Source organism: Chiloscyllium punctatum, chromosome 9 (genome assembly GCF_047496795.1).
Source record: "Chiloscyllium punctatum isolate Juve2018m chromosome 9, sChiPun1.3, whole genome shotgun sequence".
In the NCBI taxonomy this organism is placed as follows: domain Eukaryota; kingdom Metazoa; phylum Chordata; class Chondrichthyes; order Orectolobiformes; family Hemiscylliidae; genus Chiloscyllium; species Chiloscyllium punctatum.
Window position 1 is genome coordinate 10,159,350 of NC_092747.1, and position 26,564 is coordinate 10,185,913.

The window sequence follows — 26,564 nt, forward strand, 5'->3', positions numbered from 1 at the left end:
GTGTCTCATAAACCTCATTGAGTTTTTTGAGAAGGTGACCAAGCCTGTAGATGAGGGTAGGGCAGTTGACGTGGACTTCAGAAAAGCCTTTGATAAGGTTCCACATGGTAGGCTGTTGGAGAAAATGCAGAAGCATGGAATTGAGGGTGATTTAGCAGTTTGGATTAGAAACTGACTTTCTGAAGGAAGGCAGTGAGTGTTGGTTGATGGAAAATATTCAGCCTGGAGTCTGGTTACTAGTGGTGTGCAACAAGGATCTGTTTTGGGACCACTGCTGTTTGTCATTTTTATAAATGACTTAGAATCAGGCATAGGTGGATGGATTAGCAAATTTGCGGACGACACTAAAGTCAGTGGAGTAGTGGACAGTTTGAAAGAACATAACAGGTTGCAGGGGGACTTGGATAAACTGCAGAATTGGGCTGAGAGGTGGCAAATGGAGTTCACTACAGCTAAATGTGAGGTGATGCACTTTGGGAAGAATAACAGGAAGACAGAGTACTGGGTCAATGGAAAGATTCTTGGTATTGTGGATGTGCAGAGGGATCTTGGAGTCCATGTACGTAGATCCCTGAAAGTTGCCACCTAGGAGGATAGTGCTGTTAAGAAGGCATATGGTGTGTTAGGTTTCATTGGTAGAGGGATAGAGTTCCAGAGCCGCAATATCATGCTGCAACTATACAAAATGCTGGTGCGGCCACACTTGGAATACTGTGTACAGTTCTGGTTGCCATATTTCAGGAAGGATGTGGAAGCATTGGAAAAGGAGCAGAGGAGATTTACCAGGATGTTGCATGGTCTGGAGGGAAGGTCTTATGAGGGGAGGCTGAGAGACTTGGGTCTGTTCTCATTGGAAAGAAGAAGGCTAAGAGGGGATTTGATAGAGACATACAAGATGACCAGAGGATTAGATAGGTAGACAGTGAAAGTGTTTTTCCTCGGATGATGACGTCAGCGTGCACGAGGGGGCATAACTACAAATTGAGGGGTGATAGATTGAAGACAGATGTCAGAGGCAGGTCCTTTACGCAGAGAGTGGTAAGGGCATGGAATGCCCTACCTGGTAATGTAGTCAACTCAGCCACATTAGGGGGATTTAAATAATCCTTAGATAAGTGTATGGATGATTTTGGGATAGTGTAGGAGGACGAGCTGCGAATCCTTCACAGGTCGGCACAACATCGAGGGCCAAAGGGCCTGTTCTGCGCTGTATTGTTCTATGTTCTATGTTCTATACGACTCCTAACCCACAGCAGTATGATTGATTCTCAACTGCCCTCTGGGCAATTAGGGATGGTCAGTGAATGCTGACCTCATCAGCAATGCCCACACATCCTATGAATGAACAAAATATATGCGACTGTTTCATTAATGGGATGTAAGAGGATGCTGACAAAACTGGCACCTTCACTGGCTCAATTAACATCCGTGAACAAATTAATCAGGAGCAGGAATAGGGCATTCAGCCCCTTGAGCTATTCTGCCATTCAATAAAATCATGCCTGATCTGATTGTAATTTTAATTTCACAATCCTGCCTAATCCAGTAACCATTCATCCACTTGCTTAACAAGTATCTGTCTGGGGATTCAAGATGGCGGTGACCCAGTAGGGGTCTGCTGAGCTCTGCCCAGGACCGAGACAAAGTGGGGCACCTACCCTCCCTTCACCTCTTAAATTACCAAAAACAGTTTTTTTCTCAGCTGCTATAGCCACTTTAACATGACCAAAGGCAAAGGAGCACGGAACTCGCAACTGACAGGGACCACCCCCACCTCCGCCACTGCAACAGATGTATCCGTGGCCGTCCCAAGGGACTTACCGTCAGAGGCGAGCTTGATCTTGGAGTTTGTATGCATTGATAAAAGAGACCTGGGCCAGGTGGGAATCGATCTCAGTCATGCTGAAAAAGCATGATCTGGAGATCCAGACTCTCGGGCAGCATATTGGAGGAGTGGAGCAACGGGCTGCAGCCTCCAAGACTGTGGCAGAATCTTTTGTGAGCCAGGTCCAGGCCTTGGAGTGCCAAGTGTGGGCCTTGGAGGAGCAGATCGACAACCTCGAAAATCAAGGTCGTTGAAAGAACATCCGGTTGCTGGGACTACCCAAACGGGAGGAAGAAGGCCAGCTCAGTAATTTTCTGGAGCAATGGCTCCCACAACTGCTGAGGCTGGAGTCTGAAGTAGGCAGGGTGCAGGTCGAGTGGGCCCACCAGGTCGCAATGCGCAGGCCCAGATCGGACCATCGCCCCCACCCATTCCTAATGCAACTCCAGCACTACAGAGACAAACAAATTTTGCTGGAGGCTTCCAGAGCACTGGGGAAGGATCCCCAGGCTGTGGTGTACAAGGGATCAAGAATAATGCTCTTTCAGGACTTCTGCAAGAGGAAGGTGTTTGATGAGGTAAAGAAGCGTCTGAGGGAATCTGAATATTCAGTATTTCTTCAGATATCTGGCAACACTGCACTTCAGCCACAGAGAGTCTGTGTTTAACTTTGGATCGCTGGAAAAGGCAAAATAATTTTTGGACGCTGTAAAATAGACTGAATGGCCTGAATTATATGGACAATTATTCTATTTTACCCTTCTTTCACCCTTCCCCCTTTTTTTCTTTCTTTTTCTTATCTTTATTTGTAATCTGCTTGGTTTACCTGGTTGTTGGGGGGTGCTTTTGATTTTTCTTTTAATATCTGTCAGGATTATAATTTAATATATTTTATCTCATGTTGCTGCTTTGACAAGAATGCCTAGGGTAGTAGTATGGAAGGGATGAGTTGGGCACCCACCTTTAACTTCCTTGTTATAAGATATTGGTGTTTGTTTATCTTACTTTGTGATGTCTGGGGTGAGGGCATGGCTCCAGGTTGAAGGAGTCATGGTGAGATTATTGGATGGTAGGAGTATTCCCTGTGGACAAGGGGGAAATCTCCTTTTAGTTATGTTTTACGTTGTTATTTCTTAGGAATGGTTTTTAGCAGTTCTGATTTAGTAGTTTTAAGGGTTGTATTTTTAAATCTATGTAAACTGTTTACGGTTTTTACTCAGTACTCTATGAGTGGGGTTCTTCCTTGTGAGGGGATTTCGGACTCTCCTGGACCATCAGGACTAGGCATTCGTTTAAATGGTGCACCTGGAATAGAACATAGAACATAGAACATTACAGCGCAGTACAGGCCCTTCGGCCCTCGATGTTGCGCCGATCAAAGCACCCCTAACCTACACTAAGCCACTATCCTGCATATACCTATCCAATGCCCGCTTAAATACCCATAAAGAGGGAGAGTCCACTACTGCTACTGGCAGGGCATTCCATGAACTTACAACTCGCTGAGTGAAGAACCTACCCCTAACATCAGTCCTATATCTACCCCCCCTTAATTTAAAGCTATGCCCCCTTGTTAAAGGGAGTCACTCACCAATTAAAAGGAAAAAGATACTGCCAAGTCTTAAAAAAGAGAAGGTCCAATGTAGCCCAATACAGGAAACACACCTAACTGACAAGGGGCATTTGAAGCTGCAACAGGGAGGGTTTGGCTAGGTGTTCTTCTCACCTTTTAACTCAAAAAGTAGAGGAGTGGCCATTCTCATTTGGAAGAATCTTTCGTTTCAAATGTTAAGCCAAGTGAAGGATGAGTCCGGACGTTTTATAATACTTAAAGCTCTAATACATGGCCAGAAGTACAGGATCCTGAATGTATATTGCCCTCCGGCACATTCTTTTAAATTTATAATGGATGCGCTCTCCAGATTGATGGCCCTTGGGACGCATCATACAATTATAGTGGGAGATTTCAACCGTATCATTGACCCCGAGGTGGACAGGATGCCTAGGGGCTCTGCGGGTATATCTCTGCAATCTAGGCAGTTGGTGGATTTGAATAGGGAGTTGGGACTGGTAAATGTGTGGAGATGTCTTCACCCTGAGGGTAGAGATTTTACCTTTTATTCTAACCCACATAAGTGCCATCCCAGAATTGATATGTTTTTTGTCCCTTTGACCTTTTTGAACTCAGTACTGTCCTGCAAAATAGGGAATATAGCTGTTTCTGATCGCATGGCAATGTATATGGAGGTTAAGGCTGGTGGTGGCGTATGGACCCTTTCCTACTGAAAGATAGTAAGTTTATAGAATACTTTTAGCAGGAATTTAAAGCTTTCTGGGATATTAACTTAGGTACAGTCAGCAACCTGTCGGTGATGTGGGAGACTGCAAGGCCTATGCACGGGGCTTGATTCTCTCGTATTCTGCGACCCAGAAACGACAGAGGGGAGAACAACAATGTCTGCTCGAGGCTCGCCTGAAGGCAGTTGAGTCAGCGTATGTTGATAGGCCGTCCATAACCAAATTACAGCGGAATACAACCCTCAGGGCTACTTTGAATGCTGCACTTACTCAAACAGCAAAGAGGGAGATACTATTTGCAAAGCAGAGATTATTTGAGTACGGTGATAAGCTGGGCAGGTATGTGGCAGGGGGGGTCCCTGTCAGTTGCGAGTTCCGTGCTCCTTTGCCTTTGGTCATGTTAAAGTGGCTATAGCAGCTGAGAAAAAAACTGTTTTTGGTAATTTAAGAGGTGAAGGGAGGGTAGGTGCCCCACTTTGTCTCGGTCCTGGGCAGACCTCAGCAGACCCCTACTGGGTCACCGCCATCTTGAATCCCCAGACAGATACTTGTTAAGCAAGTGGATGAATGGTTACTGGATTAGGCAGGATTGTGAAATTAAAATTACAATCAGATCAGGCATGATGTTATTGAATGGCAGAATAGCTCAAGGGGCTGAATGCCCTATTCCTGCTCCTGATTAATTTGCCAGAAAGAAGAAGGCTACCCAATTTATTACATCTATTAGAGGGAGTGCTGGCACTTTGACCTGTGATCCTAAAAAGATCAATGCAGCAGTTAGAAAATTCTATTTTAAGCTATATCGGTCGGAGGACTGTGAGAATGGATAGAGTCCTTTTGTAAGAACTTGGACCTCTCGGGTGTAACCTCGGAGCAAGTGTCCTTTTTGAGTGCCCCCTTGATAACTCAGGAAGTGCAGGAGGTGGTGAGGCTGCTCCAGAGCAGTAAAGTGCCCGGGCCGGATGGATTCCAAACTGAGTTCTATAAGGAGTTTATAGATGAACTGACTGGACCACTTATGGACATGTACAACTATTCATTTAGTCAGGGTAGTCTCCCATCCTCTTTGAGAGAAGCAAATATCTGTCTCATTCTGAAGAAAGGGAAAACCCCAGAAGACTGTGCTTCATACATTCGGATGGACCCCAATATATCGGCCCCGGAGGTAGGATCAGGCAAGCATAAAATTACTCTTTATGCAGATGATATCCTTCTTTTCTTAACTGATTCATTGACATCTTTGCCCTGCTTAATACAAGTAGTTAATTTATTTGGTGGTTTTCAGGGTACAAAATTAATTTCATGAAATCAGAAGTCATGCTGTTGGGAGGTCTTATCAACATATTCAACTTTGAAGATGGAACCCGTTTCCCCTTTCTGTGGTCACAGGGAGGTTTTCTATACTTAGGTATCTTTATTACCCCAGCTTTCAATCAGCTATATAAAGCTAACTATGTGCAGTTGTTAGAGAAAATAAGGCAGAACCTTCGGCGCTAGGAAGATCTTCCGATATCCTGGTTGGGAAGAAAAGCTCTGGTCAAGATGAATGTTCTCCCTCACCTATTATAGCACATGAGAATGCTTCCTTTAATAGGCTTTATGCCTGGCTTGAATCCTTTATTTGGCATCATGGACGGCCCCTTATCAAATTAGATAATCTGCAGCTCTCACAAGAAAGGGGGGGTCTAGATTTTCCGGACTTTAGGAAGTACCAACTGAGCTCCTTGTTATCATATGTGGTTGATTGGGCCTCTCGTAATCCATGATCAATTTGGTTGGACATCGAGGCTTCCCAGGCAAAATGCCTCCTCATCAACCCGTTGTTTATGGACAAGATGAGAACTGTCACGGATCATTGTAAAAGCCCAATTGTCCTAAACACAGTCAAAGCTTGGAGGATGATGCAACAGGATGAGGGTAATTTACAGAAATTCTCCCCCTTCATTCCTATAGTGGGAATGTCGGGATTTCAGCCAGGTTTGATAGACGCTGGTTTTAAACTTTGGGAGTCCAGAGGAGTCTCCTGCTTGGGAGACCTATTTGATGGGAGGTCATGATGTCCTTCAAACAGTTGCGTCAGAAGTTTGGGCTACCTAGCAAGGACCTCTTCCAATATTTTCAAGTACAAGACATGATACAAAAAAAGACCACATTAATGGTTAACCCTTATAAATTGGATATGGAGAGGAAAGTGGTTTGGTCAGTGGGTGCCCCCTTGGTCAGTACTCTCTATCACTTGCATGGTAATAATGTGTTGAAGGACATGGAACGACTATATAAAACCTGGACTCAAGAATTAGGGGTGGAAATCTCCTCAGAGATGTGGGAGGACATCTGGGAAAATGCTAGGAAGATCTCTATCTGTAATAGAACTCAAGCTATTCAATTGAAGATACTTCATAGGGCCCACATGGCTCCAGAATGGCTTACAAAGTTTAAGATAGGAGCGTACCCAGTTTGCCCTAAGTGCAAAATAGAAGTCGGTACTCTCACTCATTTGTGGGCATGCTGGGAGATCCGCTGGTACCGGGACAGTGTAGCGAATGCCTTGGCAAAGATCTTGGGAACCGAGATCGGGTTGGATCCGGTGTCTCTCCTTTTGGGTTTTCCAAATTTTCTCTCTCTAGATGTACATGGGAAGAAACTGTTTACTATCTTCTCTTTTTGTGCAAGGAAAAACATTTTAGTGAGCTAGATATCGGAAAGTCCCCCAGGACTCTCAAACTGGCTTCGGATAGTTATGGAACATATTCCCCTGGACTTCCTTATGAATATAGTGCAGCAGAAAACAGGCGGCCCTTCTTGAGTTATAGATGTAGATATATCGGCCAAATTATCTAGGGCCTTTGTCTGGCTGTGAGGATGATGCCTGTAGGTTCAGGGACCCCTGGGAGGAAGAATCCCATATAAATATGGGTCTACTCATTATTGCTCCCACTGATGGGGAGCTGCAATGAGAGTGTGTTGAGTGTTGTACCTTTATTGAATGTAAATTAAGCTATCTTATTATGACTTGGCATAATTCTATTTTAAATGTTTATTTTTTTATTTTTTCTTTTTTGGTAATTATTTGCTGCACTGTAGTTTCTGTTTTATGTATAGAGCTTTCTTTTTTTATATCCTCTTTTGTGTTTTGGTAGTTTGTAGAGCAGATTAGTAGCCGGTTTTCTTTATTTAGATTATTGTTGCTATTATATTGTAAAGTGCTTACAATATTTTGAACTAGTTTTGTAAAAAAACCTAAAAACCTTTTTTTCAATAAAATATTTACAAAAAAAAAGTATCTGTCTATATCTGACTGAAAAATGTCCATGAATCTTGCTTCCACCATCTCGTCAGTAAGAGAGTTTCAAAGACTCTCAACCTTCTGAGAGAATAAAATTCACCTTATCTCTATTTTAAATGGTGACCCTGACTTTTAAACAGTGAGTGTCTGGCATGGTAATTATCTAGCTTGACTAGTCTATGAGAAGACTCTCCCAATTTAGGTACAAGCCCCCAGATTTTAGCAAGGAGGAATTTTAAGATCAATACTTCTGGCAAGTAACATAACGCCTGACTCTGCAGAGCCACTCCACTATTGACAAGTCATATTTCGGAAATGTGATAAGATATCCTCTACTTGCCTAGACGAATCTAGCACTGAAGACGCTCAACATCATCCGGATAAAGCGGCACACTTGATTGGGAACTCATTCACCACCTACATTATTCATTCCCTTCACCACTGATGCACAGTGCCAGCTGTATGTGTACCATCTATGAGATGTATTGCAGTAATTCATCTTCAACAACTTCTTCCAAACCCATGAACTTTATCATCTAGAAAGTCAAGGGAAGCAGATACCAGGGAGAACCACCACCTGCAATTTCCTCTCTGAGCTACTCACCATCCTCACCTGAAATATAACACTATTTCTTCAGTGTCTTTGGATCAAAATCCTGAAACATTCTTCCTAACCATATTGCGAGTGTACCTACACCACATGGACTACAGCAGTTCATGAAAAAGACTAAAAATGAACTGAAGAAAGGCTGGAGTTAGGTGATGTCCTGAAGCTGGATAGTAATACTGGGATTCCTTAAACAAAACACCAATTTTAAGAACAGTCGGGCTCTATATCTGCCAGTTGGCCAGGGTGAGAGCTGATATCAATGGCCAAGAAACTAAGTATTGTAATGAAAGCAACTTTTCTATGCCCAAACTTCTAGAGTCATAGAGATGTACAGCATGGAAACAGACCATTCGGTCCAACCCGTCCATGCCGACCAGATATCCCAAACCAATCTAGTCCCACCTGCCAGCGCCTGGCCCATATCTTTCCAAACCCTTCCTATTCATATACCCATCCAAATGCCTCTTAAATGTTGCAATTGTACTAGCCTCCACCACGTCCTCTGGCAGCTCATTCCATACACGTACCACCCTCTGCATGAAAATGTTGCCCCTTAGGTCTCTTTTATATCTTTCCCCTCGCACCCTAAACCTATGCCTTCTAGTTCTGGACTCCCCGACCCAGGGAAAAGACTTTGCTTATTTATCCTATCTATGCCCCTACTGGGCATGTGGCCAGCATTGGTTTGATTAAGTAATCTTTTGGTCCACATTTTAAGCTGCTTGACATGCTTTAGATTTTCCTTCTTAAATGTTAAGGAGGAAAATGGAAAATACAACCAAACCTGCATGGTGAGTTTGGATGCCAGGATTCCTAGATGGCCTGGAATTTAACAATGGGCAGGAGAATTGATGGGAGGAGCGCTCAACAACTTCCTCCCTGCCTGACTGCTACATACTTATCAAGGACCCGCAATAGCTGGCCCTTGAATAAGCTCCACATTTCAGCTGTGCCCATCCCTTGCAGTTTCCTTCCCATGCTATACATGCTAAATCTTGCCGAATTGCATTGGAATTGCCTTTCCTCAGCTATAACTTTTGCCCTGCAGTATATACCTATTCCTTTCCATCGCTTAAGTAAACGTAACCAGATTGTGGTCACTATCACCAAAGTGCTCACCTACCTCCAAATCCAACACCTGGCTGGGTTCATTACCCAGTACCAAATCTAATGTGGCCTCGCACCTTGTTGGCCTGTCTACATACTGTGTCAGGAAACCCTCCTGTAGACTTTGGACAAAAATTGACCCATCCAAAGTACTTGAACTATCGTACTCCCGGTCAATATTTGGAAAGTTAAAGTCCCGCATAACAACTACCCTGACACTCTCACGCCTTTCGAGGATCATCTTTGCTATCCTCTCCTCTACATCTGTGGAATGGTTGGCTTACGTGGTGCCACTGTTTAAGAAGGATGGTAAGGACAAGCCAGGGAACTATAAACCAATGAGCCTGACATTGGTGGTGAGCAGATTGTGAGAGGAAATCGTGAGGGACAGGATGTACATGTATTTGGAAAGGCAAGGACTGATTAGGGTTAGTCAACATGGCTTTGTGCGTGGGAAATCATGTCTCACAAACTTGATTGAGATTTTTGAAGAAGTAACAAAGAGGATTGATGAGGGCAGAGCAGTGGATGTGATCTATACAGAGCTTAGTAAGGCATTCAACAAGGTTCCCCATGGGAGTCTGGTTAGTAAGGTTAGATCTCACGGAATACAGGGAGAACTAGCCATTTGGATACAGAACTGGCTCAAAGGTAGAAGACAGAGGGTGGTGGTGGAGGGTTGTTTTTCAGACTGGAGGCCTGTGACCAGTGGAGTGCCACAAGGATCAGTGCTGGGTCCATTACTTTTTGTCATTTATATAAATGATTTGGATGTGAGCATAAGAGGTACAGTTAGTAAGTTTGCTAATGACACCAAAATTGGAGGTGTAGTGGACAGCAAAGAAGGTTACCTCAGATTACAACAGGATCTTGATCAGATGGGCCAATGGGCTGAGAATTGGCAGATGGAGTTTAATTCAGATAAATGCGAGGTGCTGCATTTTGGGAAAGCAAATCTTAGCAGGACTTATACACCGAATGGTAAGGTCCTAGGGAGTGTTGCTAAACAAAGAGACCTTGGTGTGCAGGTTCATAGCTCCTTGAAAGTGGAGTTACAGGTAGATAGGCTAGTGAAGGCAGCATTTGGTATGCTTTCCTTTATTGGTCAGAGTATTGAGTATAGGACTTGGGCAGTCATGTTGCAGTTGTACAGGACATTGCTGAGGCCACTTTTGGAATATTGCATGCAGTTCTGGTCTCCTTCCTATCAGAAGGATGTTCTGAAGATTGAAACGGTTCAGAAAAGATTTACAAGGATGTTGCCAGGGTTGGAGGATTTGAGCTATAGGGAGAGGTTGAATAGGCTTGGGCTGTTTTCCCTGAAGCATCAGCGGCTGAGGAGTGACCTTATAGAGGGTTATAAAATCATGAGGGGCGTGGACAGGGTGAAGAGACAAAGTATCTTCCCCGGGGTGGGGGAGTCCAGAACTGGAGGGCATAGGTTTAGGGTGAGAGGGGAAAGATATAAAATAGATCTAAGGGGCAACATTTTCATGCAGAGGGTGGTACATGTATGGAATGAGCTGCCAGAGGAAGTGGTAGAGGCTGGTACAATTGCAACATTTAAAAGATATCCAAATAGGAAGGGTTTAGAGGGATATGGGTCAGGTGGGACTAGTTTGGGTTGGGATATCTGGTTGGCATGGACAGATTGGACTGGAGGTCTGTTTCTATGCCGTACATCTCTATGACTCTATAACTATTTGGAGGCCTATATAAAAACCTCCCAACAGGCTAACCTCTCCTTTCCTGATTCTAATCTCAGCCCATTCTACCTCAGTAGATGTGTCCTCAAACGTCCTTTCAGCAACCATAATACTGTCCTTGGCTAACAGTGCCACACCACCCCTCGTTTACCACTTTCCCTGTTCTTACTGAAACATTTAAATCCCAGAACCTGCAATAACCATTCCTATCCCTGCTCTACCCATGTCTCTGAAATGGTCACAACATTGAAATCCCAGGTACCAACCCATGCTGCAAGTTCTCCCACTGTATTCCGGATGATCCTTGCATTGAAGTAGATATACTTCAAACCAACCTCTTGCTTGCCAGTGCCTTCTTGCGATCTTGAAATCTTAGTTCTGACTTCACTATTCTCAACCTCCCGTATACTCAAACTACAATTTTGGTTGCCATCCCCCTGCTGAATTAGTTTAAACCCTCCCGAACAGCATAAGCAAATTTCCTCCCCAGGATATTGGTATCCCTCTGGTTCTGGTTCCACCTACCCCAGAATGAGCCCCAATTATCCAGGAATCCAAAACCCTCCTTCCTGCACCATCCCTGCAGCCACATGTTCAACTCCTCTCTGTCCCTATTCCTTGCCTCGTTAGCACGTGGCACAGGCAACAAACCAGAAATGATCACTCTGTTTGTTCTAGTTCTAAGCTTCCATTCTAGCTCCCTGAATTTCTACTTTAAATCCCCATCTCTCTTCCTACCTATGTTGTGAGTGCCTATGTTGGCCACAATTTGGGGCTACTTCCCTCCCCCACAAGGATCCCAAAAACACGATCAGAGACAACACAAACCCTGGCACCTGGGAGGCAACACACAACCGTGAGTCTCTCTCATTCCCACAAAACCTCCTATCTGTCCCCCTAACTATGGAGTCCCCAATGACTAATGCTCTGCTCCTCTTCCCCCTTCCCTTCTGAGCAACAGGGACAGATTCTGTGCCAGAGACCTATGCCTCATTGCTTACCCCTGGTAAGTCACGCTTGCTCCTCCACCCCCCAAAACAGTATCCAAAGCAGTATACTTGTTGTTGAGGGAACGGCCACAGGGGATCCCTGTACTGTCTGCTGGTTCCCTTTCTGTCCCCTGACGGTAACCCACCTACCTTCTTTGACCTAAGGTGTGACTAGTTAGTGAATTCTTGATTCTCTTCTCTGTCTAGTTGAAGAAATAACTCCAAAATCCCATTGAATCCTCCTGCTCAGTACTTTAAATGGATATCTCTCTAATCTTGATCTCTTGAAAGGGAATAGGTCATAGAAACACAGAAAATAGGCCATGTGGCCCTTTGAGTCTGCATCTTCATTCAATAAAATAATGGCTGATCCTCCACCTCAACGTAATTTTCCCACACTATCTTAGATCCTTCTTAGTCACTCTATCCAGGTTCCTTGTAATTTTATGCATTTCAATTACATTTCCACTTAGTTTCCTTTATTCTAAAGAAACAACAATCCTTCCCTATCAAATCTTCCTAATAGCTAAAATGCTACAATGGAAACATCTTCATAAAGTGTCTCTAATGTGACCACATCAATTCTGCACAGTACTCTAGCTGTGCTCTAACCAATGTTTTATGTAATTCTAATGTAACCTTCTTATATTTTATGTTTGGGCTGATGAAGGGAAGTGTCCTGTGTGAGTACGTTAGCTGTCTGTCCTGCTACCTTCAGGAATCTGGGCAGTCTTTAATGTCCCTCTGTTCTTCTCGCTTCTCAGTTTCCTACCATTAATTATGCATTCCCTTGCCTTGTTTGCCCTCCTCAAATGCATTATGTCATGCTTCTCCAGATTTAATTCTCAGCTGATATTGAGCTCTTGATATTTCGCATGGGGATATGGTAGCCCAGTGGTACTATTCTGACTATTAATCTGGGGACCCAGGTAATGTTTGGCGGACCTGGGTTCAAATCTCGCTACATCAGATGGTGGAGATTGAATTCAGAGTAAAAAAAAAATTTGGAATTAAGAATTTAATGATGACCACAAATCCATTGCCGATTAATGGAAAACGCCATCTGGTTCACTAATGTCCTTTAGGTAAGGAAACTGCCATCTTTACCTGGTCTGACCTACATGTGACTCCAAGACCCACAACGATGTGGTTGACTCTCAATGCCCTCTGGGCAATTAGGGATGGTCAATAAATGCTGATTGGTAATGCCCACATCCCGGGAATTAATACGTTAATAAAGTGCCAAGCACAAGGATGTGTAAGTTGATGAGAAAGCACAAGTTGGAAGCACTGGAAATCTGTTGATCTTATTAGGCTTCAGGTGTTAGATGGGTTAAACCTGAATATCACTTAATCAACTCACATATCAAGAAACTTTGATGAGACCAACAAGGTTAGAATTAAACTGAGACTAAAGTGAGCTACAAAGGTTAACTCTGCCTTTTAGAGAACTAGCAAAACTGCCAAGTAGTTCTGAGAAATCTTGAGACAGTTTTAACAAAGGAATTAATTTCTAGACTGTTAAGAAGATAGCACTTGACTAACTTTTCAATCCTGTTGCAAGCTTACAGAAGTCATTAGCAGTTGGCTCAGAATAACTTTAATCAACATTCAAAGTATAACAGGCAGAAGACAGCAAGAAACCAGATCAAGTGGAAAGGGACAAGCAAGGTACGGAATCTTTTATCTGGCTGAATAATATTTTAATTCTGTCAACAGTACAGATGAAAGCAACAGCAGAGGAAAAGCAGCCAAAGTTTTCAATGGCCATCTCAGTTGGTTAGCTTACAATGCCAAACAAGACAGAACTCGTTTCCATACAGAAGACTATTTGTTTCAAAACGTACTCTGCAAGAGGCAATCTGTCTCTTTCAAAGAATAACCCAATTAATTCACATTTCTGCTGTTTAGTCCAATCCCCTTTTTTTAAATCTATTTCATTGATTTTGTTCCTTCCACATGTTTACCCAATTCTCTTTTGAAGGCTACGATCTACCATTCCACTGGGTAGTCTATTCCAAATCCTACCACTCACTGCTTAAAAAAGGTTTTCCTCATGTAACCTCTTGTCCTTTTGCCTGGAATCTTTAATCTGTGTTGTCTATTTGTCGACTCTTCAGCCTTCGGAAACAGCTATTTACTTCTCCTTCATTAAAATTGATTTGGAGATGCCAGTGTTGGACTGGGGTGTACAAAGTTAAAAATCACACAACACCAGGTTATAGTCCAACAGGTTAATTGTCAACCACCTGATGAAGGAGCAGCACTTCGAAAGCTAGTGCTTCCAAATAAACCTGTTGGACTATAACCTGGTGTTGTGTGATTTTTAACTTCATTAAAATTGTTACACTTTGGACATTCCTGAGTTAAATTTCATCTATCATGTATTTGTCAATTCCAAAAGCTTTCATCATGACTCCCTGTTTTATGGCCTTTAACCAATTGTACATCTATGTTTCTCATGTCCCTTTTGTCCCATGGACTTCAATTTTGTTAACAGGCCTAAATGTGGTACGTTACCAAATATATTTGGAAAGACACTAATGTGAAAGTTGAAAGGTGACAAAAAAAGTCTGAGCAATCAAATACAAGGATACATAATTTGCCATAATTGCCCTATTAATAACCCTACAGCCATTCCCAATGTGTTTTCAAATCCCTCAAGGAATTCTGCGCCATCCCTGTAACCTCCTCCAACCCTACGACAGTTTGAAATTTCTGTTCCCCTCTGCAATGCCTCTTGCATATTGTCTAAGCTTTGGAACTTTCTTCCTAAACCTCTGTCTCTTGCTTTAAGGTACTTCTTAAAATATGCCCGTTTGATGATCCTGATATCTTTTTCTGTAGCTTAGTGTCAAAATCTGTTTCATAATCACTTCTGAGAGGCATCTTGAGATTATTTTCTCAATTAAAGGATGCTGTACATTTTGTTAATAGTGAACACAAAGCAACAAAGATGGTCATTTTGTAATTTGGAAGTTGAACAATTAGTTTTGAAATAACTCCAAAGAGGTAGGTATCCCGTCACCAAGTCACTCATTATTTACATGCGCACAGTACATGGGCTCTGACCAACCAGCTCAGAGCCAGTCCCTGAAATGAACAGACTCTCTGACACTCCTGTTTATTATCTGTCAGCCAGAGGTCCCTTATTAGCCCAGGTGAACAACTCCAATCGAGGATCTCATAGTCAATGACATCCACTTGGTCCTGGTTCCAGTCACTACAATGGATTAATCAGTTAGGGGTAAATGTAGAGTAATAGGGTAGGGGAATGGGTCTGGGTGGGTTATTCTTTGGAGGGTTGGTGTGGAATTGTTGGGCTAAATGGCCTATTTCCACACTGTAGGGATTCTAAGTTAAAAAAATTCTAAGTTTAAAATATTTTGGCCTAGATAATTTGATATCCAGACAGTTGTTATTCCAGCGATGCACATGAGCACCCTGCAGAATCCCCATCATAGATTACTCTGAAGGAATTGTCTCGGAATTGTATTTTTCACAGGGCAATTCCTCTATGCTTGGAACTCTCTGAAAGTCTCCAGTTAAATCATGATTTGGAGATGCCGGTGTTGGACTGGGGTGAGACCTGTGTGAGTCTGTCTGTGCCACAATGGTCAGACTGATTCTAATCTAAAAAATTGATTTACAGAATCTTACATGGATTCCTGCAGTTTTTAAGCAAAGTAAAATGTAATTCTGCAAGTACAAATTCACCTCACAAACTTATATGTGTATGTGTGCATGTGGGTTTGTGTAGGGGGTGCAGGGGTTATGAGTGTCTGTGAGACTGAGTGTGTGTATGTGTGTGAGTGTGAGTGTAAAGGGGGATAACAGATTTATATGTGTTTGTGGGGTGAATTTGTACTTGCAGAATTACACTTTACTTTGCTCGAAAACTGCATGAATCCATGTAAGATTCTGTAAATCCAATTTTTAGGTTAGAATCAGCCTGACCATTGTGGCACAGTCTCACAGAGGGCAGCTCACACCTTAAGTGCTTTATCTGGGCCGACATGACACCAATTGTTAAAGTTCACTTGAGAATGTAATTCTTAAATGTTCTGTGATTTACATATGAAAGAACTGAAACCAACATGTTCATTCTAAAAAATGAGAGACTTAACAAACAATCCAGGTCTTTTTCAATATATAATTTCAGTTGCATCACACTGTAAATTTTGGCTATAAATACTGTGTCTTATACTTCACAACCACCTGATGAATCAGCAGCGCTCTGAAAGCTCGTGCTTCCAAATAAACCTGTTGGACTATAACCTGGTGTTGTGTGATTTTTAACTTTGTAGACCCTGAACCAACCACCAATCTGTGGGACTCAATACACCTAACCCACTCCTCACCCAACTCCATTGCAGACCCAACCCCCATATCATCAGTCCTTCCACTGCTGAGGGCAGGCCTGACTATCAACACCCCTCCTGCCACTACTGGCAGACCCCATAACTGGTGACTCGACACTCTCCACCACTGCCCTCAGACCTGATACAACCCCTCTCCACTTGACTGCCAACCACCCTGCTCCAGACCATTGACCCTATACCATCATCACCACATCCAAGAGTTGGCCACTATCCCCAGACCCACTCTACCTATCTCCCACCTGACCCAATTTTGTGCACTCACCCTGGTCTGCCATAAACGCTACATCGCTTACCTTAACCCCTTGCCACCTTGCATCATGACAACCCTCTCCCTTGTCAGCTAACTTACCTGGCACTGTAACCCCCATCTAGGGCTGGCACCTTACTCCTGGCACACTACTCAGCTGGCACCTACTATTCTGGCATCCTACTCACCTCCTACTGCCCTATTTTCCCGGCAGCCTACCCCCTGCCTGACACCTTGTTCTTCCAGCACCTGAACATACTACTTACCTTTTGTATTTACCCATTGTTACCACCTGCCAAAGTGGCTCTCTGGACCTTTAAATGTCAGAACATAGCAAATGTAAAAAAAGACATAGATTACCTTCCTCCAACAGTTTTGCACCACAGAAGAACTGTTAGAAGATCAGTACTACTCTGCATTTCAGAGGAAACCCTGAGTAGAATGTATTTTCAGAAATGCTGAGCTCCTTTCTTTTGTAAAAAAAGATGGGCCAGAGTGTCAAAGTGGGTGAGGCAGCCAATTCTTGGAAACTCCAGCCCTTCTCTATTCTTTCATGGAATGAGAGTGTCACTGGCAAGGCTAGCTTTTATTGCTCCTCCCAAATTTCCCTTGAACTGTGTAGCTTTCTATTACAGAAGGCAGTTAAGATTCATTGGCTGTAAAGTGCTTTAGGATGCCCCGAGGTTGCACAAAGCACTATGCAAATGCAAGTTGTTTTATTTTAACTACACATACCCTTTCCAACAGGATCGATTGATCTTGACAAAACCCAGCCAATAAATAGATTTACAAGGATATTGCCAGGGTTGGAGGATTTGAACTGCAGGAAGAGGCTGAATAGGCTGGGGCTATTTTCTCTGGAGCATCGGAGGCTGAGGGGCAACCTAATAGAGGTTTATAAAATCATGAGGGTCATGGATAGGATAAATAGACAAAGTCTTTTCCCTGGGGTGGGGGAGTCCAGAACTAGAGGGCATAGGTTTAGGGTGAGAGGGGAAAGATATAAAAGGGCCTAAGGGATAACCTTTTCACACAGAAGGTGATGCCGTCTATGGAATGAGCTGCCAGAGGAAGTGGTGGAGGCTGGTACAATTACAAGATTTAAAAGGCATCTGGATGGGTATATGAAGAGGAAGGATTTAGAGGGATATGGGCCAAGTGCTGGCAAATGGGACTGGATTAGGTTCTGATATCTGGTCTTCATGGATGAGTTGGACTAATGGCTCTGTTTCCGTGCTGTACATTTCTATGACTCTATACAGAGCAGTACTGAGCCATACTGTTTGGCACAGTATTGGTTTAGTCACTGAAGGGCTTTTGCCCGAAACGTTGATTTCGCTGCTCGTTGGATGCTGCCTGAACTGCTGTGCTCTTCCAGCACCACTAATCCAGTATTTGGTTTTCAGCATCTGCAGTCATTGTTTTTAACCTTAGTCACTAATGCCTATCAGGTTAGTTGATTTTGTAGTTTGCTTCAATCATTAAATTAGGATAATAAGGGAACAGTCACCCAGATTTCACATTTCTGATCCCCTTCCTATCGCAGAAACCCTAGATTCATACACAGAAGGAGGCAATTTGGTCTATTGTTCCTGCACAAGGCCTTTAAAAGAGTTATTTAAATAGTCCCATTGCCCTGAAAGACTTTTGAAGTGCAGTCACTGTAGTAAGTAAGACAGCAACCAATTAATGCAAAGCAAGATCCCACAGACATGCACCAGGACAACGAGCCAATAATGTATCTTTTCATGCTGTTGCCTGAAGGCCAAATAATGGCCAGGTGGTGCTGGTGAGAACTCACCTACTGTTTAAAATAATGCTGTGGGAATCACGGTTCACCCTCAAGGACATATAGGTCCTTTTGTTTTTAACCTCTCATCTAACTGATGTTCCTGTGAGGCAAAATGGGTTTGTGTCGAATGGAAAGACCACTTAATTTCCATCTCAGTTTTCTTTTCCATTGCTGCAACCTGTGGTTGAGGATGGTCTATCTTTTTAACTTGGTATTTGAAGAAATGCTGCACTGATTGTGTATTTTGAAGTTGAGTGCTCTCACCTGGCACTGTAATTCAATCCAAGGAGGACCTCCAGCCTGAAATTGCAAGAGTATAAATAACTCTTGTAAAAAGACACCAAGTCATAATTTCAGCCATTAAATCAGGTGTGAAAGGCTGCCGAGATCACATCTAAAGGGCAAAAAGGAGTGCAGCAGAAAGGAGGGGGTTCACCTCAGCATAATTGGATGATGGACATCACAGAGTGGTTACAGATGAACTTCAGTGAAGATTGTACAAGACAGACGAGTCAGACATAAGATGACAGTATATCTCCGAGCAGAAGATTTTATAAGCAGGGAGATCATGTTGGAGCTGTACAGGACTTTGGATAGGCCTCAGGTGAAGTACTGTGTGCAGTTCTGGTCGATGCACTTGTCTTGGCGTGGTGCTGCAAAGGAGATTCATCAGGATTTTGCTTGGGTTGGAGCATTTCAGTTATTCGGAGAGGCTGGATAAGCTCAGGTTGTTTTCCTTGGAGCAGAGAAGGTTGAGGGGGTAACAGGTGTATAAGATTGAGGGGCATGGACAGCGTGAATACAAAACAACTGCTCCCCTCAGTTGAAGGGTCAAAAACAAGAGAACACACTTTTAAAGTCAAAGGCAGAAGGCTATAAGGAATTTGAGGAAAAGCTTTTTCACCCAGAGGGTGGTGGGGATCTGGAATACACTGCCTGGGAGAGTAATTGTGATGGGTATCCTGACAAATTTTAAAGATTGCTTGGATGAATTCTTGAAGCATCATAACATTCAAGGCTGTGGGCCTAGTGCTGGAGAATGGGACTGTTGTAGTTAATAGTATATTTTTGACAATAAGACCCGATGAGCCAAATGGCCTCTGTTGATCCTAAGTAGCTTGTCCATATCAATGCCTGGTTGTATGTTCAAATCCCTTTTTTTATAGTTACTTTTAATCACCTTGTTCAGACATGTTAGGAAATATCTGGAGCAGGTGGGACTTGAACCGATGTCTTCTGGTCCAGAGGTGAGAACATTACCAGTGCACCACAAGAGTCTTCTTTATAGCCCCTTTTAATATCACTTCTATTTTCACTCCTGTCAGAATTATTCACATTGAATCTAAGGATTTTCTAAGATATAACAGTAAAATTATTCATTCCACAGAGGAGATCACAGCAGGATCAGCAGTGGCTCAGTTGGTGATATGCTCATCCACCAAACAGGCTAAAGGACCACTCCAGAGACTTGAGCAGAAACTCGAGGCTGACTGCTGGGTGTACTGAGCTTGTGCAGCACTGTCAAGAGATGCTACTTTTCATGAGACATTAAACTGAGGTGTGTGGAAAAGATCCCGTAATGTTATTCGGAGAAGTGTAGGTGAGTTTTCCTTAGTATCCTGGTCAATACTTATCTTGTAAAAACATAAGCAAAACATATTGGCCCAGATCTAACCAACAGGATTGGAAACAAAAACAGAAGTTGCTGGTAAAGCTCAGCAGGTCAGCAGCATCTATGAAGAGAAATCAGAGTTAACGTTTCGGGTCCGGTGACCCTTCCTCAGAACTGATGGTAGCTAGGAAAATGTCAGTTTATAAGCAGAAGATGGGGTGGGGAAGGGGTAAGGAGTAAATAATATGTGGGATAGAACCCAAAGATAATTGGGCAGACATCGAAGTGGATAACGATCTCGCTGGGACAGTGAATAGCTGTTGATGAAGGCTGTTATAAGTACCATGTAATGGCAGATTATTAGGATCTTGGGGTTCAAGTCTACAGCTCCTTGAAAGTGGTTACACAAGTAGATAGGGTGCTAAAGAAGACGTATGGGATACTTGCTTTTATAAGACTTTGCTTTGGCCATACTTAGAGTATTGCATTCAGTCCTGCTCGCCACATTACAGGAAGGATGTGGAGGCTTTGGAGAGGGTGCAGAAGAGGTTTACCAGGATACTGCCTGGATTAAAGGGTATAAGCTCTAAGGAGAGGTGAGAAAAACTTTGTTTGTTTCTCTCTTGAGTGGTGGAAGCTGAAGGGAAACTTGATAGAATTCTAGAAACTTACAGGGTGCATAGGTAGGGCAGACGGTCAGAATCTTTTTCCCAGAGCTGAAATGTCTAATACCAAGGGGCATGCATTTAAGGTGAGAGGGGGAAAAGTTCAAAGGAGATGTAAGGGGCAAGTTCGTTTACACAGAGTGTTAGGAATGTGGAACGCACTGCCAGCAATGGTGGTTGAGGAAGATACCATAAGAGCATTTAAGGGACTTTGACATAAGCACATGAATAAGCAAGGAATAGAGGAAGATTGACCAAGCGGGCAAAAGGGATTAGTTTAATTTCGCATCATGTTCGGCACATCATTGTAGGCCGAAGGGCGTGTTCCTGTGCTGTACTGTTCTATGTGATAACAAGGCCTGGTGTGTGGGGTTAGGGATAAGGGCATGGCAGAGTTCAGGTCCTAACATTATTGAACTTGATATCAGTCCAGAGGGCTGCGAGGTCCCTAAGCAGAGAGGTGTTGTTCTTCCAGCTTGTGCTGAGCTTCACTGGAACATGCAGCAAGTCTGAGACAGAGATATTGACCAGGAAATATTTAAAGTGGCAGGCAACTGGAAGCTCAGGGTCTTTTTTTGCAGGCAGACTATAGATATAGAATCATAGAGATGTACAGCATGGAAACAGACCATTCGGTCCAACCCGTCCATGCCGACCAGATATCCCAACCCAATCTAATCCCACCTGCCAGCACCCGGCCCATATCCCTCCAAACCCTTCCTATTCATATACCCATCCAAATGTCCCTTAAATGTTGCAATTGGACCAACCTCCACCACTTCCTCTGGCAGCTCATTCCATACCAGCCTCTGCGTGAAAAAGTTGCTCCTTAGGTCTCTTTTATATCTTTCCCCTCTCACCCTAAACCTATGCCTTCTAGTTCTGCACTCCCCGACCTCAGGGAAAAGACTTTGCCCATTTACCCTATCCATGCCCCTCATAATTTTGTAAACCTCTAAAAGGTCACCCCTCAGCCTCCGACGCTCCAGGGAAAACAGCCCCAGCCTGTTCAGCCTCTCCCTATAGCTCAAATCCTTAACCCTGGCAACATCCTTGTAAATCTTTTCTGAACGCTTTAAAGTTTCACAACATCTTTCCGATAGGAAGGAGACCAGAATTGCACGCAATATTCCAACAGTGGCCTAACCAATGTCCTGTACAGCCGCAACATGACCTCCCAACACCTGTACTCAATACTCTGACCAATAAAGGAAAGCATACCAAATGCCTTCTTCACTATCCTATCTACCTGTGACTCCACTTTCAAGGAGCTATGAACCTGCACTCCAAGGTCTCTTTGTTCAGCAACACACCCTAGGACCTTACCTTTAAGTGTAAAAGTCCTGCTAAGATTTGCTTATATTCTGCAGAGTGGTCACTCAGTCTCTGCTTTGTTTCCCCAATGTAGAAGAGACCACATTGTAAGCAGAGAAAGCAGTAGTCGAGATTGTGTGAAGTGCAGGTAAAGTACTGCTTCACCTGAAAGGAATGTTTGGGCCCTTAGATGCTGAGGAGGAAGGAGATAAATGGGCAAGTGTTACAGTTTCTGCAGTTGCAGGGCTCTGGGGGAGGGGATGTTGGGAGTGAAGGAAGAGTGAACCAGGGAGTCCCGGAGGGAACAATCTCTGTGGAAGGCGGTCGAGGGAGGAGAGGGCATAGGTGTCTAGTTGTCTAGTTCTTCTGAATGTAGATGCTGGTAGGAATGCAGGTAAGGACAAGAGGGTGTTGTCCTTACCTGCATTATTGCTGTTGTGGGAGGGGAATAAAGGGGGTGACTGCGGAAGTGTGGGAGATGAGTCGGACCCGGCTGAGGGCTCTGTCCACCTTCTTCCTCAACCGGGGCATCCTCAACATATGCGTCGGAGATGGAAGAACTGGGAGAATGGAATGGAGTCTTTACAGGAAGCAGGCTGCGGGGATGTACAGTCCAGGTATCTGTGGGAGTCGGTGGGTTTATAGTGGATATTAGTGGCCAGTCTATCCCCAGAAATAAGAACAGATATTGAGGAAGGGAAGGGAGGAATCAGAGATAGATTAGGTGAAAGTGAGGGGAGGGTACAAATTGGATGTGAAATCAATTAACTCTTCCAATTCCAGACGATAGAGGGAAGCAGCACCAATGATATCCAACAGGATTAGAAACTCTATTTTCTTTCTCATAAGATAGTAAAATAAACACCGACATTCAGAGAAGTTGTCCATGTGAGCCTCAAGAATGCTAAAGTTCAGGAAACTCCCCCAGTCAACAGCGGAGTGGATTGGCATTGAAACTGCACCCTTTTTCTTGCCATATTCCAGGATTTAAAGATTCTGCAACCACTTTCACAGCTACTAAGAGAAGGTAAGCGTCTATGGACAGGGAGGAGAGGCATGGCAGATGGTTGAGGGGTTCGGGACCACATGGGTAAGATGGTAAGTGGGGGTGGAGTTTGAGTCTGTGATGGTAAGCCTGTCAGGGGGTTACTAGTTTTGAGAATGAGGGTGGTGGGAGTTAAGGGTAGAATCCCTAGGTAGAGAGAATGGGATTTGTTGGGTCTGAGGACGGATCAGGAGACTTTGGTCATATTGCACCCAAATGGATTAATGGATTGGGTTTGGATGGTTCCAGCAGGGGAAAGAGGGAATCGTTTCTGGGGGATGGTTTGGGGAATGGGACACAGTCACAGGTGTTGGGGGTTGTTGGGGTCCAGCTGTCTACACAGATCAGGGGGTCAAGCTGATTTCATCTCTATCCTAAATGGATGATCATTATTCAGAAATTATGCCTTCTGCTCCCAGACTCTTCCACAAAGGGAAACAAACTCTCAGCATCAACCTAAGAATTTTATATGATGCAATAATTCAAGATAGCCTCTCATTCTTCTAAACTCCAATGAGTTTCAGGACTAATTCCAGGCCCAAACTACTAAACAAACAAAAATTGCCAAAGAAACTCAACATGTCTCCAATGGCTAATCCACCTAGTTTGCACATCCCTGGACACAATGGGCAATTTAGCCTGGCCAATCCACCTAACCTGCACATTTTTGGACTATAGGAGGAAACCGGAGCACCTGGCAGAAACCCACGCAGACACGGGGAGAATGTGCAAACTCCACATAGTCGGTTGCCCAAGGCTGGAATCGAACTCAGGTCCTTGGCATTGTGTTGATAGTAATGGCTTCAGCAATGATAATGCCATGGAATGTCAAGGGATAATAGTTATATTCTTATATTCTCTCTTGTTGGAGATGGCCATTACCTGGCACTTCTGTGGCATGAATGTCACTTACACAATGTCAGCCCAAAGTCCAAGTCTTGCTGCATTTGGACATGGACTGCTTCACTAACTGAGAATCATCAATATGGTGAAAATTGTGCAATTGTCAGTGAACATCCCCACTTTTGACTTTTCGGTAGAGGGAAGCTCATTGGAAAAATTAGTGAGATGGTTGAGCTGATAACATGACGGTGTGCAACATCTGCAGTGATATTCTGAAGCAGAGGTGATTGACCTCCAATTACCACAACCATGTCCTTTGTAGCAAGTATGTGTCCAACCAGTTGAGAGTTTTCCTCTAATTGCCTCGACTCCAGTTGTTCTAGGGCTCATTGATGCCACACTCGTTCAAATATGTCCTTGATTTAATCTTGAGACCTGAAATTCAGCTCTTTGAATTAAAGCTGGAATCAAGAGCTGAGTGGCCTTGGTGGAACCAGAACTGAGCATCAGTGAACAGTTTATTGCTAAGTCTATGCTGTTTGATAACATGTTGATAACAATTTTCATTACTTTCCTGATGATCGAGATTAAACTGATGGGGTGGTATTTGGACTGGTTGAAATTGTCCTGCTTTTTGTGTACAGGACATACCTGTGCAATTTTTCACACTGTCAGGTAAAACCAGTCTTGTAGCTGTACTAGAACAGCTTGGCTGGGAACACAGCAAGGTATTGAGCACAGGTTTTGAGTACAATTGATGGTATGTTGTCAGGGACCATTCATTGCCTTTGCAGTATCCAATGTCTCCAGCTCTTTCTTAATATCATCTGGAGTGAATTAAATTGGCTGAAGACTGGCAGCTGTGACACTGGGAATCTCTGGAGGAGCCAGAGATAAATCTTCCACTCAGTATTATTGGCTGAAGATTATTATTGCATATGTTTCAGCCTTATCTTTTGTTACAAATAAATACCATGGGCAAAACAAAACTATGGATGATAAATATTTAACTCTATAAGGATTTGCTGAGATGTTCCCTTTACTTTCCACAAGTTTCTGTTCCCAATGTCCTTCTCCAGGTTTTTATACTTCTCTGCAGGAGGTGGGGCAATTAGTAAATTAACAGCAAACCTTTTGATTTACTGGTAATTGCAACAGCTTACAGCAGCTGGTAGAAAATAATTGGTTTTCTTTAGCCTTTAGGTACTTTGCAGAGACATACACAGCACCTGATTTTTCAGCAGCCCGGAGGTTCCTCTGACTCTATTGAAAATATATGAGCTGGTGAGCTTGTCGTCTGCCCATGTGCCAGTCACAGAGTGGTCATCAGGCTGACGACTTCCAGCAGCCACAACTGATCATAATTGCACAAACCAATCAGCAATCTGTCACTGGACTTAGCTCAGTCTGTACACATACCCTGCTGCTTTGGAATCTTATCTCTGTTCCTCCACTGCTTGAGCAGAGTAGCAGTATAAACACAATACACGATGAATTTCAGTAAGTTGTTTTTAAATTCCTTCCACTGCCCTTGGGTTTAAAAGATTTCTTTGCTCATTTTAGTCCACTGTCAAAATTGAAGAAATTTTTGAACTGTTGTAGCTCTCTCTTGTTGCTTATGCATTTGACACACAAGTAGTTCTGTTTTGTAGCTTCACGTCTCATTTTAAGGTATATCTGGTGCTGCTCCTGGAATACCCTCCTGCATTGAACCACAGCTGATCCTCTGACTTGGTGGTAGTGGTTGATGAGAGAATATGCCAGGCTATGAGCTTTCAGATTACAGGCTCCTACTTATTGACTACAGCTCTGCGTTCAATGCTTTAATTCCAACCAAAGTAATCTCCAAACTCTGAGACCTAGGTTTCTGCTTTGCTCTCTGCAATTAGATCCTCAACTTCCTGATCCATAGACAGTAATCAGTGGGAATAGGCAACAACAGTTCCTCCGTGATAATCCTCAACACTGCCTCCCTACTCAACCCTTTACTGGACTCCCTACACATTCACGACTGTGTGGCCAAATTTGATCCTAACTCCTTCTATACCTTCACTGATAACACTACTGATGTAAGCTGACCCCTAACAATAATGAGGGAGGAGATAAAATGCTTGGTGGCAATCTCTCCCTCAACGTCAACAAAATGAAAGAGCTGGTCATTGACTTCAGGAACCAAGGTGGAGAGCACTTCCTTGTCTATATCAATGGTGCTGAGGTAGAGATGGTCATGAGCGTCAAGTTCAAGGAGTGTTGATCACCAACAATCTGTCCTGGTCCGCCACATTGATGCAATGGTCAAGAAAGCACACAACACCTTGACTTTCTCTGGAGGTAAGGAGATTCAGCATGTCTGTAAAGACTCTTACCAATTTTTGTCGTTGCACCATAGGAAGTATTCTCTCGGGATGCATCATGGCTTGGTATAGCAACTGCTTTGCCCAGGACTGTAAGAAAATACAGAGAGTCATGAACACAGCCCAGTCCGTCATGCAAGCCAACTTTCCATCCAGGGATTCCATCTGTACTTCTCACTATTTCAGGAAGGCAGCTAACATAATCAAAGACCTCTCTCACCCTGTTTATAATCTCTTCTAACCTCTTCCACTAGGCAGAAGATACAAAAGTTTAAACACACGTACTATCAGATTCAAAAATAGCTTTTTTCCCAATTCTGAATGGATCTGTCAAATTTCAAATTTAATGCTGATCTCTCAATCTTTGTATGCCTCACTGCAGCTTTGTTCTATTACCCTAAAGCACCCTGTATGGTATGATGTGCCTTTACTGCATGCAAAACAAAACTTTTCACTGTACCTCGGTATACGTGACAATAATAAATAAAA

At 43.4% G+C, this 26,564-nt stretch overlaps 1 long non-coding RNA gene across 1 annotated transcript in view; it reads left to right on the top strand.

Moving 5' to 3' along the window:
- Positions 1 to 26,564, top strand: part of LOC140481135 (uncharacterized) — a 40,519-nt gene extending 13,955 nt beyond the window's left edge. Inside the window, exons 2-3 of the long non-coding RNA XR_011961473.1 lie at positions 19,630 to 19,842; positions 26,111 to 26,564. This is a non-coding gene — a long non-coding RNA (uncharacterized lncRNA). The remainder of the gene's footprint in view (positions 1 to 19,629; positions 19,843 to 26,110) is intronic.